Source organism: Rhinoderma darwinii, assembly GCF_050947455.1.
Source record: "Rhinoderma darwinii isolate aRhiDar2 chromosome 5 unlocalized genomic scaffold, aRhiDar2.hap1 SUPER_5_unloc_53, whole genome shotgun sequence".
Taxonomy (NCBI): Eukaryota; Metazoa; Chordata; class Amphibia; order Anura; family Rhinodermatidae; genus Rhinoderma; species Rhinoderma darwinii.
In genome coordinates this window covers 140687-161499 of record NW_027461813.1, presented here as the reverse complement: position 1 = coordinate 161499, position 20813 = coordinate 140687, and the positions used below count along the sequence as shown (strand labels likewise).

Below are 20813 nucleotides of genomic sequence, written 5' to 3'. Positions count from 1 at the left end.
GGGACAGAATATGGAGGTACAGTATGAGACGTGTGGGGGGGGACAGAATATGGAGGTACAGTATGAGACATGTGGGGGGGGGACAGAATATGGAGGTACAGTATGAGATGTGGGGGGACAGAATATGGAGGTACAGTATGAGACATGGGGGGTAGAGGGGACAGAATATGGAGGTACAGTATGAGACGTGTGGGGGGGGGGGTAGAGGAGACAGAATATGGAGGTACAGTACGAGATGTGTGGGGGTAGAGGGGACAGAATATGGAGGTACAGTATGAGACGTGTGGGGGTAGAGGGGACAGAATATGGAGGTACAGTATGAGATGTGTGGGGGGACAGAATATGGAGGTACAGTATGATATGTGTGGGGGGTAGAGGAGACAGAATATGGAGGTACAGTATGAGACGTGTGGGGGTAGAGGGGACAGAATATGGAGGTACAGTATGATATGTGTGGGGGGTAGAGGAGACAGAATATGGAGGTACAGTATGAGACGTGTGGGGGGTAGAGGAGACAGAATATGGAGGTACAGTATAACACATGGGGGATAGAGGGGACAGAATATGGAGGTACAGTATGAGATGTGTGGGGGACAGAATATGGAGGTACAGTATGAGATGTGTGGGGGGACAGAATATGGAGGTACAGTATGAGACGTGTGGGGGGTAGAGGAGACAGGATATGGAGGTACAGTATGAGACGTGTGGGGGTAGAGGGGACACAATATGGAGGTACAGTATGATATGTGTGGGGGGTAGAGGAGACAGAATATGGAGGTACAGTATGAGACGTGTGGGGGGTAGAGGGGACAGAATATGGAGGTACAGTATAACACATGGGGGATAGAGGGGACAGAATATGGAGGTACAGTATGAGATGTGTGGGGGGACAGAATATGGAGGTACAGTATGAGATGTTTGGGGGGACAGAATATGGAGGTACAGTATGAGATGTGTGGGGGGTAGAGGAGACAGAATATGGAGGTACAGTATGAGAGGTGTTGGGGGGGGGTAGAGGAGACAGAATATGGAGGTACAGTATGAGACGTGTTGGGGGGTAGAGGAGACAGAATATGGAGGTACAGTATGAGGTGTGGGGGGACAGAATATGGAGGTACAGTATGAGAGGTGTGGGGGGAACAGAATATGGAGGTACAGAATGAGAGGTGTGGGGGGAACAGAATATGGAGGTACAGTATGAGATGTGGGGGGACAGAATATGGAGTTACAGTATGAGAGGTGTGGGGGGAACAGAATATGGAGGTACAGTATGAGAGGTGTGGGGGGAACAGAATATGGAGGTACAGTATGAGATGTGGGGGGACAGAATATGGAGGTACAGTATGAGAGGTGTTGGGGGGGGGGTAGAGGAGACAGAATATGGAGGTACAGTATGAGAGGTGTTGGGGGGAAGAGGGGACAGAATATGGAGGTACAGTATGAGACGTGAGGGGGGGTAGAGGGGACAGAATATGGAGGTACATTATGAGACATGTGGGGGTAGAGGAGACAGAATATGGAGGTACAGTATGAGACGTGTGGGGGGGGGGGGTAGAGGAGACAGAATATGGAGGTACAGTATGAGACGTGTTGGAGAGGAGACAGAATATGGAGGTACAGTATGAGACGTGGGGGTCAGAGGAGACAGAATATGGAGGTACAGTATGAGACGTGTGGGGGGGTAGAGGAGACAGAATATGGAGGTACAGTACGAGATGTGTGGGGGGGTAGAGGAGACAGAATATGGAGGTACAGTATGAGACGTGGGGGTCAGAGGAGACAGAATATGGAGGTACAGTATGAGACGTGTGGGGGGTAGAGGAGATAGAATATGGAGGTACAGTATGAGACGTGTTGGAGAGGAGACAGAATATGGAGGTACAGTATGAGACGTGGGGGTCAGAGGAGACAGAATATGGAGGTACAGTATGAGACGTGTGGGGGGGTAGAGGAGACAGAATATGGAGGTACAGTACGAGATGTGTGGGGGTAGAGGAGATCGAATATGGAGGTACAGTATGAGACGTGTGGGGGTAGAGGAGATCGAATATGGAGGTACAGTATGAGACGTGTGGGGGTAGAGGAGACAGAATACGGAGGTACAGTATGAGATGTGTGGGGGGTAGAGGAGACAGAATATGGAGGTACAGTATGAGATGTGTGGGGGGTAGAGGAGACAGAATATGGAGGTACAGTATGAGACGTGTTGGGGGAGAGGAGACAGAATATGGAGGTACAGTATGAGACGTGTGGGGGTAGAGGAGAAAGAATATGGAGGTACAGTATGAGATGTGTGGGGGGTAGAGGAGACAGAATATGGAGGTACAGTATGAGACGTGTTGGGGGAGAGGAGACAGAATATGGAGGTACAGTATGAGACGTGTGGGGGTAGAGGAGAAAGAATATGGAGGTACAGTATGAGACGTGTGGGGGGTAGAGGAGACAGAATATGGAGGTACAGTATGAGACGTGTGGGGGTAGAGGAGACAGAATACGGAGGTACAGTATGAGACGTGTTGGGGGAGAGGAGACAGAATATGGAGGTACAGTATGAGACGTGTGGGGGTAGAGGAGAAAGAATATGGAGGTACAGTATGAGACGTGTGGGGGGTAGAGGAGACAGAATATGGAGGTACAGTATGAGGCGTGTGGGGGGGAGAGGGGACAGAATACGGAGGTACAGTATGAGATGTGTGGGGGGACAGAATATGGAGGTACAGTATGAGATGTGTGGGGGTAGAGGAGACAGAATATGGAGGTACAGTATGAGACGTGTGGGGGGTAGAGGGAACAGAATATGGAGGTACAGTATGAGATGTGTGAGGGGACAGAATATGGAGGTACAGTATGAGATGTGTGGGGGGACAGAATATGGAGGTACAGTATGAGATGTGTGGGGGGTAGAGGAGACAGAATATGGAGGTACAGTATGAGACGTGTTGGGGGGTAGAGGAGACAGAATATGGAGGTACAGTATGAGATGTGTGGGGGGGGGGTAGAGGAGACAGAATATGGAGGTACAGTATGAGATGTGTGGGGGGACAGAATATGGAGGTACAGTATGAGATGTGTGGGGGGAAAGAATATGGAGGTACAGTATGAGATGTGTGGGGGGTAGAGGACACAGAATATGGAGGTACAGTATGAGAGGTGTGGGGGGAACAGAATATGGAGGTACAGTATGAGATGTGTGGGGGGACAGAATATGGAGGTACAGTATGAGAGGTGTGGGGGGAACAGAATATGGAGGTACAGTATGAGACGTGGGGGGGGGGGTAGAGGAGACAGAATATGGAGGTACAGTATGAGACGTGTTGGAGAGGAGACAGAATATGGAGGTACAGTATGAGACGTGGGGGGTAGAGGGGACAGAATATGGAGGTACAGTATGAGACGTGTGGGGGGGGTAGAGGAGACAGAATATGGAGGTACAGTACGAGATGTGTGGGGGTAGAGGGGACAGAATATGGAGGTACAGTATGAGGCGTGTGGGGGTAGAGGAGATCGAATATGGAGGTACAGTATGAGACATGTGGGGTAGAGGAGACAGAATATGGAGGTACAGTATGAGACGTGTGGGGTAGAGGAGATCGAATACGGAGGTACAGTATGAGAAGTGTTGGGGGAGAGGAGACAGAATATGGAGGTACAGTATAACACGTGGGGGATAGAGGGGACAGAATACGGATGTACAGTATGAGACGTGTAGGGGTAGAGGAGAAAGAATATGGAGGTACAGTATGAGACGTGTGGGGGGGAGAGGGGACAGAATACGGAGGTACAGTATGAGACGTGTGGGGGGGAGAGGGGACAGAATATGTAGGTACAGTATGAGATGTGTGGGGGGACAGAATATGGAGGTACAGTATGATATGTGTGGGAGGTAGAGGAGACAGAATATGGAGGTACAGTATGAGACGTGTGGGGGATAGAGTGGACAGAATATGGAGGTAAATTATGAGACATGTGGGGGTAGAGGAGACAGAATATGGAGGTACAGTATGAGATATGTGGGGGGACAGAATAAGGAGGTACAGTATGAGAGGTGTGGGGGGAACAGAATATGGAGGTACAGTATGAGACGTGTTGGGGGGTAGAGGAGACAGAATATGGAGGTACAGTATGAGATGTGTGGGGGTAGAGGCGACAGAATATGGAGGTACAGTATGAGACGTGTGGGGGTAGAGGGGACAGATTATGGAGGTACAGTATGAGATGTGTGGGAGTAGAGGAGATCGAATATGGAGGTACAGTATGAGAAGTGTTGGGGGAGAGGAGACAGAATATGGAGGTACAGTATAACACGTGGGGGATAGAGGGGACAGAATATGGAGGTACAGTATGAGACGTGTGGGGGTAGAGGAGACAGAATATGGAGGTACAGTATGAGACGTGTTGGGGGGTAGAGGAGACAGAATATGGAGGTACAGTATGAGACGTGTTGGGGGGTAGAGGAGACAGAATATGGAGGTACAGTATGAGATGTGTTGGGGGGTAGAGGAGACAGAATATGGAGGTACAGTATGAGACGTGTTGGGGGGTAGAGGAGACAGAATATGGAGGTACAGTATGAGACGTGGGGGCGGGGGGGTAGAGGAGACAGAATATGGAGGTACAGTATGAGATGTGTGTGGGGGGGGGTAGAGGAGACAGAATACGGAGGTACAGTATGAGACGTGTGGGGGGTAGAGGAGACAGAATATGGAGGTACAGTATGAGACGTGGGGGGGGGTAGAGGAGACAGAATATGGAGGTACAGTATGTGACGTGGGGGCGGGGGGGTAGAGGAGACAGAATACGGAGGTACAGTATGAGATGTGTGGGGGGGGGGTAGAGGAGACAGAATATGGAGGTACAGTATGAGAGGTGTTGGGGGGTAGAGGGGACAGAATATGGAGGTACAGTATGAGATGTGTGGGGGGTAGAGGAGACAGAATATGGAGGTACAGTATGAGATCTGTGGGTGGACAGAATATGGAGGTACAGTATGAGACGTGTGGGGGGTAGAGGAGACAGAATATGGAGGTACAGTATGAGACGTGGGGGATAGAGGGGACAGAATATGGAGGTACAGTATAACACGTGGGGGATAGAGGGGACAGAATATGGAGGTACAGTATGAGACGTGTGGGGGGTAGAGGGTACAGAATATGGAGGTACAGTATAACACGTGGGGGATAGAGGAAACAGAATATGGAGGTACAGTATGAGACGTGTGGGGGGTAGAGGGGACAGAATATGGAGTTACAGTATGAGAGGTGTTGGGGGGTAGAGGGGACAGAATATGGAGGTACAGTATGAGACGTGTGGGGGGGAAAGAATATGGAGGTACAGTATGAGATGTGGGGGGACAGAATATGGAGGTACAGTATGAGAGATGTTGGGGGGGGGTAGAGGAGACAGAATATGGAGGTACAGTATGAGATGTGGGGGGACAGAATATGGAGGTACAGTATGAGGTTGTGGGGGGTAGAGGAGACAATATGGAAGTACAGTATGAGACGTGTGGGGGTAGAGGAGACAATATGGAGGTACAGTATGAGAGGTGTTAGGGGGTAGAGGGGACAGAATACGGAGGTACAGTATGAGAGGTGTGGGGGGAAACAGAATATGGAGGTAAAGTATGAGAAGTGTGGGGGGGGGACAGAATATGGAGGTACAGTTTGAGATGTGGGGGGACAGAATATGGAGGTACAGTATGAGAGGTGTTGGGGGGGGGGTAGAGGAGACAGAATATGGAGGTACAGTATGAGAGGTGTTGGGGGGTAGAGGAGACAATATGGAAGTACAGTATGAGACGTGTGGGGGTAGAGGAGACAATATGGAGGTACAGTATGAGATGTATGGGGGGACAGAATATGGAGGTACAGTATGAGAGTTGTGGGGGCGTAGAGGAGACAGAATATGGAGGTACAGTATGAGAGGTGGGTGGTAGAGGAGACAGAATATGGAGGTACAGTATGAGAGGTGTGGGGGGAACAGAATATGGAGGTACAGTATGAGAGGTGTGGGGGGGGTAGAGGAGACAGAATATGGAGGTACAGTATGAGAGGTGTTGGGGGGTAGAGGGGACAGAATATGGAGGTACAGTATGAAACGTGTGGGGGGGGACAGAATATGGAGGTACAGTATGAGACATGTGGGGGGGGACAGAATATGGAGGTACAGTATGAGATGTGGGGGGACAGAATATGGAGGTACAGTATGAGAGATGTTGGGGGGGTAGAGGAGACAGAATATGGAGGTACAGTATGAGGTGTTGGGGGGTAGAGGAGACAATATGGAAGTACAGTATGAGACGTGTGGGGGTAGAGGAGACAATATGGAGGTACAGTATGAGAGGTGTTGGGGGGACAGAATATGGAGGTACAGTATGAGAGTTGTGGGGGCGTAGAGGATACAGAATATGGAGGTACAGTATGAGAGGTGGGTGGTAGAGGAGACAGAATATGGAGGTACAGTATGAGAGGTGTTGGGGGGTAGAGGGGACAGAATATGGAGGTACAGTATGAGAGGTGGGTGGTAGAGGAGACAATATGGAGGTACAGTGTGAGAGGTGTTGGGGGGTAGAGGGGACAGAATATGGAGGTACAGTATGAGACGTGTGGGGGGACGGACAGAATATGGAGGTACAGTATGAGATGTGGGGGGACAGAATATGGAGGTACAGTATGAGAGGTGTTGGGGGGGTAGAGGAGACAGAATATGGAGGTACAGTATGAGAGGTGTTGGGGGGTAGAGGAGACAATATGGAAGTACAGTATGAGACGTGTGGGGGTAGAGGAGACAATATGGAGGTACAGTATGAGATGTATGGGGGGACAGAATATGGAGGTACAGTATGAGAGTTGTGGGGGCGTAGAGGAGACAGAATATGGAGGTACAGTATGAGAGGTGGGTGGTAGAGGAGACAGAATATGGAGGTACAGTATGAGAGGTGTGGGGGGAACAGAATATGGAGGTACAGTATGAGAGGTGTGGGGGGGGTAGAGGAGACAGAATATGGAGGTACAGTATGAGAGGTGTTGGGAAGTAGAGGAGACAGAATATGGAGGTACAGTATGAAACGTGTGGGGGGGGACAGAATATGGAGGTACAGTATGAGACATGTGGGGGGGGACAGAATATGGAGGTACAGTATGAGATGTGGGGGGACAGAATATGGAGGTACAGTATGAGAGGTGTTGGGGGGGGGGGGTAGAGGAGACAGAATATGGAGGTACAGTATGAGACGTGTGGGGGTAGAGGAGACAATATGGAGGTACAGTATGAGATGTATGGGGGGACAGAATATGGAGGTACAGTATGGGAGTTGTGGGGGGGGGTAGAGGAGACAGAATATGGAGGTACAGTATGAGAGGTGGGTGGTAGAGGAGACAGAATATGGAGTTACAGTATGAGAGGTGTTGGGGGGTAGAGGAGACAATATGGAAGTACAGTATGAGACGTGTGGGGGTAGAGGAGACAATATGGAGGTACAGTATGAGATGTATGGGGGGACAGAATATGGAGGTACAGTATGAGACGTGTGGGGGAGGTAGAGGAGACAGAATATGGAGGTACAGTATGAGAGGTGTGGGGGAAACAGAATATGGAGGTACAGTATGAGAGTTGTGGGGGAGGTAGAGGAGATAGAATATGGAGGTACAGTATGAGAGTTGTGGGGGAGGTAGAGGAGATAGAATATGGAGGTACAGTATGAGACGTGTGGGAGGGACAGAATATGGAGTTACCTTATGAGACGTGGGGGGGGAGGTAGAGGAGACAGAATATGGAGGTACAGTATGAGAGTTGTGGGGAGGAACAGAATATGCAGGCACAGTATGAGAGGTGTGGGGGAAACAGAATATGGAGGTACAGTATGAGAGGTGTGGGGGGGTAGAGGAGACAGAATACGGAGGTACAGTATGAGAGGTGTTGGGGGGTAGAGGGGACAGAATATGGAGGTACAGTATGAGACGTGTGGGGTGGGAAAGAATATGGAGGTACAGTATGAGATGTGGGGGGACAGAATATGGAGGTACAGTATGAGAGATGTTGGTGGGGGGGGTAGAGGAGACAGAATATGGAGGTACAGTATGAGGTGTTGGGGGGTAGAGGAGACAATATGGAAGTACAGTATGAGACGTGTGGGGGTAGAGGAGACAATATGGAGGTACAGTATGAGAGGTGTTGGGGGGTAGAGGGGACAGAATATGGAGGTACAGTATGAGACGTGTGGGGGGGGGACAGAATATGGAGGTACAGTATGAGATGTGGGGGGACAGAATATGGAGGTACAGTATGAGGTGTTGGGGGGGTAGAGGAGACAGAATATGGAGGTACAGTATGAGAGGTGTTGGGGGGTAGAGGAGACAATATGGAAGTACAGTATGAGACGTGTGGGGGTAGAGGAGACAATATGGAGGTACAGTATGAGATGTATGGGGGGACAGAATATGGAGGTACAGTATGAGAGTTGTGGGGGCGTAGAGGAGACAGAATATGGAGGTACAGTATGAGAGGTGGGTGGTAGAGGAGACAGAATATGGAGGTACAGTATGAGAGGTGTGGGGGGAACAGAATATGGAGGTACAGTATGAGAGGTGTGGGGGGGTAGAGGAGACAGAATATGGAGGTACAGTATGAGAGGTGTTGGGGGGTAGAGGGGACAGAATATGGAGGTACAGTATGAAACGTGTGGGGGGGACAGAATATGGAGGTACAGTATGAGACATGTGGGGGGGGACAGAATATGGAGGTACAGTATGAGATGTGGGGGGACAGAATATGGAGGTACAGTATGAGAGGTGTTGGGGGGGTAGAGGAGACAGAATATGGAGGTACAGTATGAGACGTGTGGGGGTAGAGGAGACAATATGGAGGTACAGTATGAGATGTATGGGGGGACAGAATATGGAGGTACAGTATGGGAGTTGTGGGGGGGGGGGTAGAGGAGACAGAATATGGAGGTACAGTATGAGAGGTGGGTGGTAGAGGAGACAGAATATGGAGGTACAGTATGAGAGGTGTGGGGGGGAACAGAATATGGAGGTACAGTATGAGAGGTGTGGGGGGGGGGTAGAGGAGACAGAATACGGAGGTACAGTATGAGAGGTGTTGGGGGGTAGAGGGGACAGAATATGGAGGTACAGTATGAGACGTGTGGAGGGGAAAGAATATGGAGGTACAGTATGAGATGTGGGGGGACAGAATATGTAGGTACAGTATGAGAGATGTTGGGGTGGGGGTAGAGGAGACAGAATATGGAGGTACAGTATGAGGTGTTGGGGGGTAGAGGAGACAATATGGAGGTACAGTATGAGAGGTGTTAGGGCGTAGAGGGGACAGAATACGGAGGTACAGTATGAGAGGTGTGGGGGGAAACAGAATATGGAGGTACAGTATGAGAAGTGTGGGGGGGGGACAGAATATGGAGGTACAGTTTGAGATGTGGGGGGACAGAATATGGAGGTACAGTATGAGAGGTGTTGGGGGGGTAGAGGAGACAGAATATGGAGGTACAGTATGAGAGGTGTTGGGGGGTAGAGGAGACAATATGGAAGTACAGTATGAGACGTGTGGGGGTAGAGGAGACAATATGGAGGTACAGTATGAGATGTATGGGGGGACAGAATATGGAGGTACAGTATGAGAGTTGTGGGGGCGTAGAGGAGACAGAATATGGAGGTACAGTATGAGAGGTGGGTGGTAGAGGAGACAGAATATGGAGGTACAGTATGAGAGGTGTGGGGGGAACAGAATATGGAGGTACAGTATGAGAGGTGTGGGGGGGGGTAGAGGAGACAGAATATGGAGGTACAGTATGAGAGGTGTTGGGGGGTAGAGGGGACAGAATATGGAGGTACAGTATGAAACGTGTGGGGGGGGGGACAGAATATGGAGGTACAGTATGAGACATGTGGGGGGGGACAGAATATGGAGGTACAGTATGAGATGTGGGGGGACAGAATATGGAGGTACAGTATGAGAGGTGTTGGGGGGGTAGAGGAGACAGAATATGGAAGTACATTATGAGACGTGTGGGGGTAGAGGAGACAATATGGAGGTACAGTATGAGATGTATGGGGGGACAGAATATGGAGGTACAGTATGAGAGTTGTGGGGGGGGGTAGAGGAGACAGAATATGGAGGTACAGTATGAGAGGTGGGTGGTAGAGGAGACAGAATATGGAGGTACAGTATGAGAGGTGTGGGGGGGAACAGAATATGGAGGTACAGTATGAGAGGTGTGGGGGGGGGTAGAGGAGACAGAATACGGAGGTACAGTATGAGAGGTGTTGGGGGGTAGAGGGGACAGAATATGGAGGTACAGTATGAGACGTGTGGGGGGGGGGAAAGAATATGGAGGTACAGTATGAGAGGTGTTGGGGGGTAGAGGGGACAGAATATGGAGGTACAGTATGAGACGTGTGGGGGGGGGACAGAATATGGAGGTACAGTATGAGATGTGGGGGGACAGAATATGGAGGTACTGTATGAGAGGTGTTGGGGGGTAGAGGAGACAGAATATGGAGGTACAGTATGAGAGGTGTTGGGGGGTAGAGGAGACAATATGGAAGTACAGTATGAGACGTGTAGGGGTAGAGGAGACAATATGGAGGTACAGTATGAGATGTATGGGGGGACAGAATATGGAGGTACAGTATGAGAGTTGTGGGGGCGTAGAGGATACAGAATATGGAGGTACAGTATGAGAGGTGGGTGGTAGAGGAGACAGAATATGGAGGTACAGTATGAGAGGTGTGGGGGGAACAGAATATGGAGGTACAGTATGAGAGTTGTGGGTGGTAGAGGAGACAGAATATGGAGGTACAGTATGAGAGGTGTGGGGGGAACAGAATATGGAGGTACAGTATGAGAGGTGTGGGGGGGGGTAGAGGAGACAGAATATTGAGGTACAGTATGAGAGGTGTTGGGGGGTAGAGGGGACAGAATATTGAGGTACAGTATGAGAGGTGTTGGGTGGTAGAGGAGACAGAATATGGAGGTACAGTATGAGAGGTGTGGGGGGAACAGAATATGGAGGTACAGTATGAGAGTTGTGGGTGGTAGAGGAGACAGAATATGGAGGTACAGTATGAGAGGTGTGTGGGGTACAGAATATGGAGGTACAGTATGAGAGGTGTGGGGGGGGGGGGGGTAGAGGAGACAGAATATTGAGGTACAGTATGAGAGGTGTTGGGGGGTAGAGGGGACAGAATATTGAGGTACAGTATGAGAGGTGTTGGGTGGTAGAGGAGACAGAATATGGAGGTACAGTATGAGAGGTGTGGGGGGAACAGAATATGGAGGTACAGTATGAGAGGTGTGGGGGGGGGGGTAGAGGAGACAGAATATTGAGGTACAGTATGAGAGGTGTTGGGGGGTAGAGGGGACAGAATATGGAGGTACAGTATGAGACGTGTGGGGGGGACAGAATATGGAGGTACAGTATGAGATGTGGGGGGACAGAATATGGAGGTACAGTATGAGAGGTGTTGGGGGGGGGGTAGAGGAGACAGAATATGGAGGTACAGTATGAGATGTGGGGGGGAACAGAATATGGAGGTACAGTATGAGATGTGTGGGGGGGTAGAGGAGACAGAATATGGAGGTACAGTATGAGATGTGTGGGGGGTAGAGGAGACAGAATATGGAGGTACAGTATGAGACGTGTGGGGGGGGGGGACAGAATATGGAGTTACCTTATGAGACGTGGGGGGGGAGGTAGAGGAGACAGAATATGGAGGTACAGTATGAGAGTTGTGGGGAGGAACAGAATATGGAGGTACAGTATGAGAGGTGTGGGGGGATCAGAATATGGAGGTACAGTATGAGAGTTGTGGGGGGGGGGGGGTAGAGGAGACAGAATATGGAGGTACAGTATGAGAGGTGGGTGGTAGAGGAGACAGAATATGGAGGTACAGTATGAGAGGTGTGGGGGGAACAGAATATGGAGGTACAGTATGAGAGGTGTGGGGGGTAGAGGAGACAGAATATGGAGGTACCGTATGAGAGGTGTTGGGGGGTAGAGGGGACATAATATGGAGGTACAGTATGAAACGTGTGGGGTGGGGGGACAGAATATGGAGGTACAGTATGAGACGTGTGGGGGGCCAGAATATGGAGGTACAGTATGAGATGTGGGGGGACAGAATATGGAGGTACAGTATGAGAGGTGTTGGGGGGGGGGTAGAGGAGACAGAATATGGAGGTACAGTATGAGAGGTGTTGGGGGGTAGAGGAGACAATATGGAAGTACAGTATGAGACGTGTGGGGGTAGAGGAGACAATATGGAGGTACAGTATGAGATGTATGGGGGGACAGAATATGGAGGTACAGTATGATAGTTGTGGGGGGGTAGAGGAGACAGAATATGGAGGTACAGTATGAGAGGTGGGTGGTAGAGGAGACAGAATATGGAGGTACAGTATGAGAGGTGTGGGGGGGTACAGAATAAGGAGGTACAGTATGAGAGGTGTGGTGGGTGGTAGAGGAGACAGAATATGGAGGTACAGTATGAGAGGTGTGGGGGGAACAGAATATGGAGGCACAGTATGAGAGGTGTGGGGGGGGGGGGGGGGTAGAGGAGACAGAATATGGAGGTACAGTATGAGAGGTGTTGGGGGGTAGAGGAGACAATATGGAGGTACAGTATGAGATGTATGGGGGGACAGAATATGGAGGTACAGTATGAGAGTTGTGGGGGCGTAGAAGAGACAGAATATGGAGGTACAGTATGAGACGTGTGGGGGGGACAGAATATGGAGGTACAGTATGAGATGTGGGGGGACAGAATATGGAGGTACAGTATGAGAGGTGTTGGGGGGGGGTAGAGGAGACAGAATATGGAGGTACAGTATGAGATGTGGGGGGGAACAGAATATGGAGGTACAGTATGAGACGTGTGGGGGGGAGAGGAGACAGAATATGGAGGTACAGTATGAGATGTGTGGGGGGGTAGAGGAGACAGAATATGGAGGTACAGTATGAGACGTGTGGGGGGGGGACAGAATATGGAGTTACCTTATGAGACGTGGGGGGGGGGAGGTAGAGGAGACAGAATATGGAGGTACAGTATGAGAGTTGTGGGGAGGAACAGAATATGAAGGTACAGTATGAGAGGTGTGGGGGGATCAGAATATGGAGGTACAGTATGAGAGTTGTGGGGGGGGGTAGAGGAGACAGAATATGGAGGTACAGTATGAGAGGTGGGTGGTAGAGGAGACAGAATATGGAGGTACAGTATGAGAGGTGTGGGGGGAACAGAATATGGAGGTACAGTATGAGAGGTGTGGGGGGTAGAGGAGACAGAATATGGAGGTACAGTATGAGAGGTGTTGGGGGGTAGAGGGGACAGAATATGGAGGTACAGTATGAAACGTGTGGGGGGGGACAGAATATGGAGGTACAGTATGAGACGTGTGGGGGGACAGAATATGGAGGTACAGTATGAGATGTGGGGGGACAGAATATGGAGGTACAGTATGAGAGGTGTTGGGGGGGGGTAGAGGAGACAGAATATGGAGGTACAGTATGAGAGGTGTTGGGGGGGTAGTGGAGACAATATGGAAGTACAGTATGAGACGTGTGGGGGTAGAGGAGACAATATGGAGGTACAGTATGAAATGTATGGGGGGACAGAATATGGAGGTACAGTATGAGAGTTGTGGGGGCGTAGAAGAGACAGAATATGGAGGTACAGTATGAGAGGTAGGTGGTAGAGGAGACAGAATATGGAGGTACAGTATGAGAGGTGTGGGGGGAACAGAATATGGAGGTACAGTATGAGAGTTGTGGGGGGGGTAGAGGAGACAGAATATGGAGGTACAGTATGAGAGGTGGGTGGTAGAGGAGACAGAATATGGAGGTACAGTATGAGAGGTGTGGGGGGAACAGAATATGGAGGTACAGTATGAGAGGTGTGGGGGGGGGGGGGGTAGAGGAGACAGAATATTGAGGTACAGTATGAGAGGTGTTGGGGGGTAGAGGGGACAGAATATGGAGGTACAGTATGAGACGTGTGGGGGGGACAGAATATGGAGGTACAGTATGAGATGTGGGGGGACAGAATATGGAGGTACAGTATGAGAGGTGTTGGGGGGGGTAGAGGAGACAGAATATGGAGGTACAGTATGAGATGTGGGGGGAACAGAATATGGAGGTACAGTATGAGACGTGTGGGGGGGAGAGGAGACAGAATATGGAGGTACAGTATGAGATGTGTGGGGGGGTAGAGGAGACAGAATATGGAGGTACAGTATGAGACGTGTGGGGGGGGGACAGAATATGGAGTTACCTTATGAGACGTGGGGGGGGGAGGTAGAGGAGACAGAATATGGAGGTACAGTATGAGAGTTGTGGGGAGGAACAGAATATGAAGGTACAGTATGAGAGGTGTGGGGGGATCAGAATATGGAGGTACAGTATGAGAGTTGTGGGGGGGGGGTAGAGGAGACAGAATATGGAGGTACAGTATGAGAGGTGGGTGGTAGAGGAGACAGAATATGGAGGTACAGTATGAGAGGTGTGGGGGGAACAGAATATGGAGGTACAGTATGAGAGGTGTGGGGGGTAGAGGAGACAGAATATGGAGGTACAGTATGAGAGGTGTTGGGGGGTAGAGGGGACAGAATATGGAGGTACAGTATGAAACGTGTGGGGGGGGACAGAATATGGAGGTACAGTATGAGACGTGTGGGGGGACAGAATATGGAGGTACAGTATGAGATGTGGGGGGACAGAATATGGAGGTACAGTATGAGAGGTGTTGGGGGGGGGGGTAGAGGAGACAGAATATGGAGGTACAGTATGAGAGGTGTTGGGGGGGTAGTGGAGACAATATGGAAGTACAGTATGAGACGTGTGGGGGTAGAGGAGACAATATGGAGGCACAGTATGAAATGTATGGGGGGACAGAATATGGAGGTACAGTATGAGAGTTGTGGGGGGGTAGAGGAGACAGAATATGTAGGTACAGTATGAGAGTTGTGGGGGGGTAGAGGAGACAGAATATAGAGGTACAGTATGAGAGGTGTGGGGGGGAACAGAATATGGAGGTACAGTATGAGAGGTGGGGGGGCTAGAGGAGACAGAATACGGAGGTACAGTATGAGAGGTGTTGGGGGGGTAGAGGGGACAGAATATGGAGGTACAGTATGAGACGTGTGGGGGGGGATAGAATATGGAGGTACAGTATGAGATGTGGGGGGACAGAATATGGAGGTACAGTATGAGAGATGTTGGGGGGGGGAGTAGAGGAGACAGAATATGGAGGTACAGTATGAGGTGTTGGGGGGTAGAGGAGACAATATGGAAGTACAGTATGAGACGTGTGGGGGTAGAGGAGACAATATGGAGGTACAGTATGAGATGTATGGGGGGACAGAATATGGAGGTACAGTATGAGACGTGTGGGGGTAGAGGGGACAGAATATGGAGGTACAGTATGAGATGTGTGGGGAGGGGTAGAGGAGACAGAATATGGAGGTACAGTATGAGATGTGGGGGGAACAGAATATGGAGGTACAGTATGAGACGTGGGGGGGAGGTAGAGGAGACAGAATATGGAGGTACAGTATGAGATGTGTGGGGGGGGGTAGAGGAGACAGAATATGGAGGTACAGTATGAGACGTGTGGGGGGACGACAGAATATGGAGTTACCTTATGAGACGTGGGGGGGAGGTAGAGGAGACAGAATATGGAGGTACAGTATGAGAGTTGTGGGGGGGAACAGAATATGGAGGTACAGTATGAGAGGTGTGGGGGGATCAGAATAAGGAGGTACAGTATGAGAGGTGCTGGGGGGGGGTAGAGGAGACAGAATATGGATGTACAGTATGAGAGGTGTTGGGGGGCAGATGAGACAATATGGAAGTACAGTATGAGACGTGTGGGGGTAGAGGAGACAATATGGAGGTACAGTATGAGATGTATGGGGGGACAGAATATGGAGGTACAGTATGAGAGCTGTGGGGGCGTAGAGGATACAGAATATGGAGGTACAGTATGAGAGGTGGGTGGTAGAGGAGACAGAATATGGAGGTACAGTATGAGAGGTGTTGGGGGGTAGAGGGGACAGAATATGGAGGTACAGTATGAGAGGTGGGTGGTAGAGGAGACAATATGGAGGTACAGTATGAGAGGTGTTGGGGGGTAGAGGGGACAGAATATGGAGGTACAGTATGAGACGTGTGGGGGGACGGACAGAATATGGAGGTACAGTATGAGATGTGGGGGGACAGAATATGGAGGTACTGTATGAGAGGTGTTGGGGGGGTAGAGGAGACAGAATATGGAGGTACAGTATGAGAGGTGTTGGGGGGTAGAGGAGACAATATGGAAGTACAGTATGAGACGTGTGGGGGTAGAGGAGACAATATGGAGGTACAGTATGAGATGTATGGGGGGACAGAATATGGAGGTACAGTATGAGAGTTGTGGGGGCGTAGAGGAGACAGAATATGGAGGTACAGTATGAGAGGTGGGTGGTAGAGGAGACAGAATATGGAGGTACAGTATGAGAGGTGTGGGGGGAACAGAATATGGAGGTACAGTATGAGAGGTGTGGGGGGGGGTAGAGGAGACAGAATATGGAGGTACAGTATGAGAGGTGTTGGGAAGTAGAGGGGACAGAATATGGCGGTACAGTATGAAACGTGTGGGGGGGGGGACAGAATATGGAGGTACAGTATGAGACATGTGGGGGGGGACAGAATATGGAGGTACAGTATGAGATGTGGGGGGACAGAATATGGAGGTACAGTATGAGAGGTGTTGGGGGGGGGGTAGAGGAGACAGAATATGGAGGTACTGTATGAGACGTGTGGGGGTAGAGGAGACAATATGGAGGTACAGTATGAGATGTATGGGGGGACAGAATATGGAGGTACAGTATGGGAGTTGTGGGGGGGGGGTAGAGGAGACAGAATATGGAGGTACAGTATGAGAGGTGGGTGGTAGAGGAGACAGAATATGGAGTTACAGTATGAGAGGTGTTGGGGGGTAGAGGAGACAATATGGAAGTACAGTATGAGACGTGTGGGGGTAGAGGAGACAATATGGAGGTACAGTATGAGATGTATGGGGGGACAGAATATGGAGGTACAGTATGAGAGTTGTGGGGGCGTAGAGGAGACAGAATATGGAGGTACAGTATGAGAGGTGGGTGGTAGAGGAGACAGAATATGGAGGTACAGTATGAGAGGTGTGGGGGGAACAGAATATGGAGGTACAGTATGAGAGGTGTGGGGGGGGGTAGAGGAGACAGAATATGGAGGTACAGTATGAGAGGTGTTGGGGGGTAGAGGAGACAATATGGAAGTACAGTATGAGACGTGTGGGGGTAGAGGAGACAATATGGAGGTACAGTATGAGATGTATGGGGGGACAGAATATGGAGGTACAGTATGAGACGTGTGGGGGAGGTAGAGGAGACAGAATATGGAGGTACAGTATGAGAGGTGTGGGGGAAACAGAATATGGAGGTACAGTATGAGAGTTGTGGGGGGGTAGAGGAGATAGAATATGGAGGTACAGTATGAGAGTTGTGGGGGAGGTAGAGGAGATAGAATATGGAGGTACAGTATGAGACGTGTGGGAGGGACAGAATATGGAGTTACCTTATGAGACGTGGGGGGGGAGGTAGAGGAGACAGAATATGGAGGTACAGTATGAGAGTTGTGGGGAGGAACAGAATATGCAGGCACAGTATGAGAGGTGTGGGGGGGAACAGAATATGGAGGTACAGTATGAGAGGTGTGGGGGGGTAGAGGAGACAGAATACGGAGGTACAGTATGAGAGGTGTTGGGGGGTAGAGGGGACAGAATATGGAGGTACAGTATGAGACGTGTGGGGGGGGGAAAGAATATGGAGGTACAGTATGAGATGTGGGGGACAGAATATGGAGGTACAGTATGAGAGATGTTGGTGGGGGGGTAGAGGAGACAGAATATGGAGGTACAGTATGAAACGTGTGGGGGGGGACAGAATATGGAGGTACAGTATGAGACATGTGGGGGGGGACAGAATATGGAGGTACAGTATGAGATGTGGGGGGACAGAATATGGAGGTACAGTATGAGAGGTGTTGGGGGGGGTAGAGGAGACAGAATATGGAGGTACAGTATGAGACGTGTGGGGGTAGAGGAGACAATATGGAGGTACAGTATGAGATGTATGGGGGGACAGAATATGGAGGTACAGTATGGGAGTTGTGGGGGGGGGTAGAGGAGACAGAATATGGAGGTACAGTATGAGAGGTGGGTGGTAGAGGAGACAGAATATGGAGTTACAGTATGAGAGGTGTTGGGGGGTAGAGGAGACAATATGGAGGTACAGTATGAGATGTATGGGGGGACAGAATATGGAGGTACAGTATGAGACGTGTGGGGGAGGTAGAGGAGACAGAATATGGAGGTACAGTATGAGAGGTGTGGGGGAAACAGAATATGGAGGTACAGTATGAGAGTTGTGGGGGGGTAGAGGAGATAGAATATGGAGGTACAGTATGAGAGTTGTGGGGGAGGTAGAGGAGATAGAATATGGAGGTACAGTATGAGACGTGTGGGAGGGACAGAATATGGAGTTACCTTATGAGACGTGGGGGGGGGGGAGGTAGAGGAGACAGAATACGGAGGTACAGTATGAGAGGTGTTGGGGGGTAGAGGGGACAGAATATGGAGGTACAGTATGAGACGTGTGGGGGGGGGAAAGAATATGGAGGTACAGTATGAGATGTGGGGGGACAGAATATGGAGGTACAGTATGAGAGATGTTGGTGGGGGGGTAGAGGAGACAGAATATGGAGGTACAGTATGAGGTGTTGGGGGGTAGAGGAGACAATATGGAAGTACAGTATGAGACGTGTGGGGGTAGAGGAGACAATATGGAGGTACAGTATGAGAGGTGTTGGGGGGTAGAGGGGACAGAATATGGAGGTACAGTATGAGACGTGTGGGGGGGGGACAGAATATGGAGGTACAGTATGAGATGTGGGGGGACAGAATATGGAGGTACAGTATGAGGTGTTGGGGGGGTAGAGGAGACAGAATATGGAGGTACAGTATGAGAGGTGTTGGGGGGTAGAGGAGACAATATGGAAGTACAGTATGAGACGTGTGGGGGTAGAAGAGACAATATGGAGGTACAGTATGAGATGTATGGGGGGACAGAATATGGAGGTACAGTATGAGAGTTGTGGGGGCGTAGAGGAGACAGAATATGGAGGTACAGTATGAGAGGTGGGTGGTAGAGGAGACAGAATATGGAGGTACAGTATGAGAGGTGTGGGGGGAACAGAATATGGAGGTACAGTATGAGAGGTGTGGGGGGGTAGAGGAGACAGAATATGGAGGTACAGTATGAGAGGTGTTGGGGGGTAGAGGGGACAGAATATGGAGGTACAGTATGAAACGTGTGGGGGGGACAGAATATGGAGGTACAGTATGAGACATGTGGGGGGGGACAGAATATGGAGGTACAGTATGAGATGTGGGGGGACAGAATATGGAGGTACAGTATGAGAGGTGTTGGGGGGGTAGAGGAGACAGAATATGGAGGTACAGTATGAGACGTGTGGGGGTAGAGGAGACAATATGGAGGTACAGTATGAGATGTATGGGGGGACAGAATATGGAGGTACAGTATGGGAGTTGTGGGGGGGGGGTAGAGGAGACAGAATATGGAGGTACAGTATGAGAGGTGGGTGGTAGAGGAGACAGAATATGGAGGTACAGTATGAGAGGTGTGGGGGGGAACAGAATATGGAGGTACAGTATGAGAGGTGTGGGGGGGGGGTAGAGGAGACAGAATACGGAGGTACAGTATGAGAGGTGTTGGGGGGTAGAGGGGACAGAATATGGAGGTACAGTATGAGACGTGTGGAGGGGAAAGAATATGGAGGTACAGTATGAGATGTGGGGGGACAGAATATGTAGGTACAGTATGAGAGATGTTGGGGTGGGGGTAGAGGAGACAGAATATGGAGGTACAGTATGAGGTGTTGGGGGGTAGAGGAGACAATATGGAGGTACAGTATGAGAGGTGTTAGGGGGTAGAGGGGACAGAATACGGAGGTACAGTATGAGAGGTGTGGGGGGAAACAGAATATGGAGGTACAGTATGAGAAGTGTGGGGGGGGGACAGAATATGGAGGTACAGTTTGAGATGTGGGGGGACAGAATATGGAGGTACAGTATGAGAGGTGTTGGGGGGGGGTAGAGGAGACAGAATATGGAGGTACAGTATGAGAGGTGTTGGGGGGTAGAGGAGACAATATGGAAGTACAGTATGAGACGTGTGGGGGTAGAGCAGACAATATGGAGGTACAGTATGAGATGTATGGGGGGACAGAATATGGAGGTACAGTATGAGAGTTGTGGGGGCGTAGAGGAGACAGAATATGGAGGTACAGTATGAGAGGTGGGTGGTAGAGGAGACAGAATATGGAGGTACAGTATGAGAGGTGTGGGGGGAACAGAATATGGAGGTACAGTATGAGAGGTGTGGGGGGGGGTAGAGGAGACAGAATATGGAGGTACAGTATGAGAGGTGTTGGGGGGTAGAGGGGACAGAATATGGAGGTACAGTATGAAACGTGTGGGGGGGGGGGGGACAGAATATGGAGGTACAGTATGAGACATGTGGGGGGGGGACAGAATATGGAGGTACAGTATGAGATGTGGGGGGACAGAATATGGAGGTACAGTATGAGAGGTGTTGGGGGGGTAGAGGAGACAGAATATGGAAGTACATTATGAGACGTGTGGGGGTAGAGGAGACAATATGGAGGTACAGTATGAGATGTATGGGGGGACAGAATATGGAGG

General features: G+C 50.3%; 1 protein-coding gene across 1 annotated transcript in view; it reads right to left on the bottom strand.

Annotated features, from left to right (window-relative positions):
• The window catches only part of LOC142696308 (cytochrome P450 11B, mitochondrial-like), a 95389-nt gene that overhangs the window by 1872 nt on the left and 72704 nt on the right, over window positions 1-20813 (bottom strand). The gene's annotated exons all lie outside the window — the stretch shown is intronic.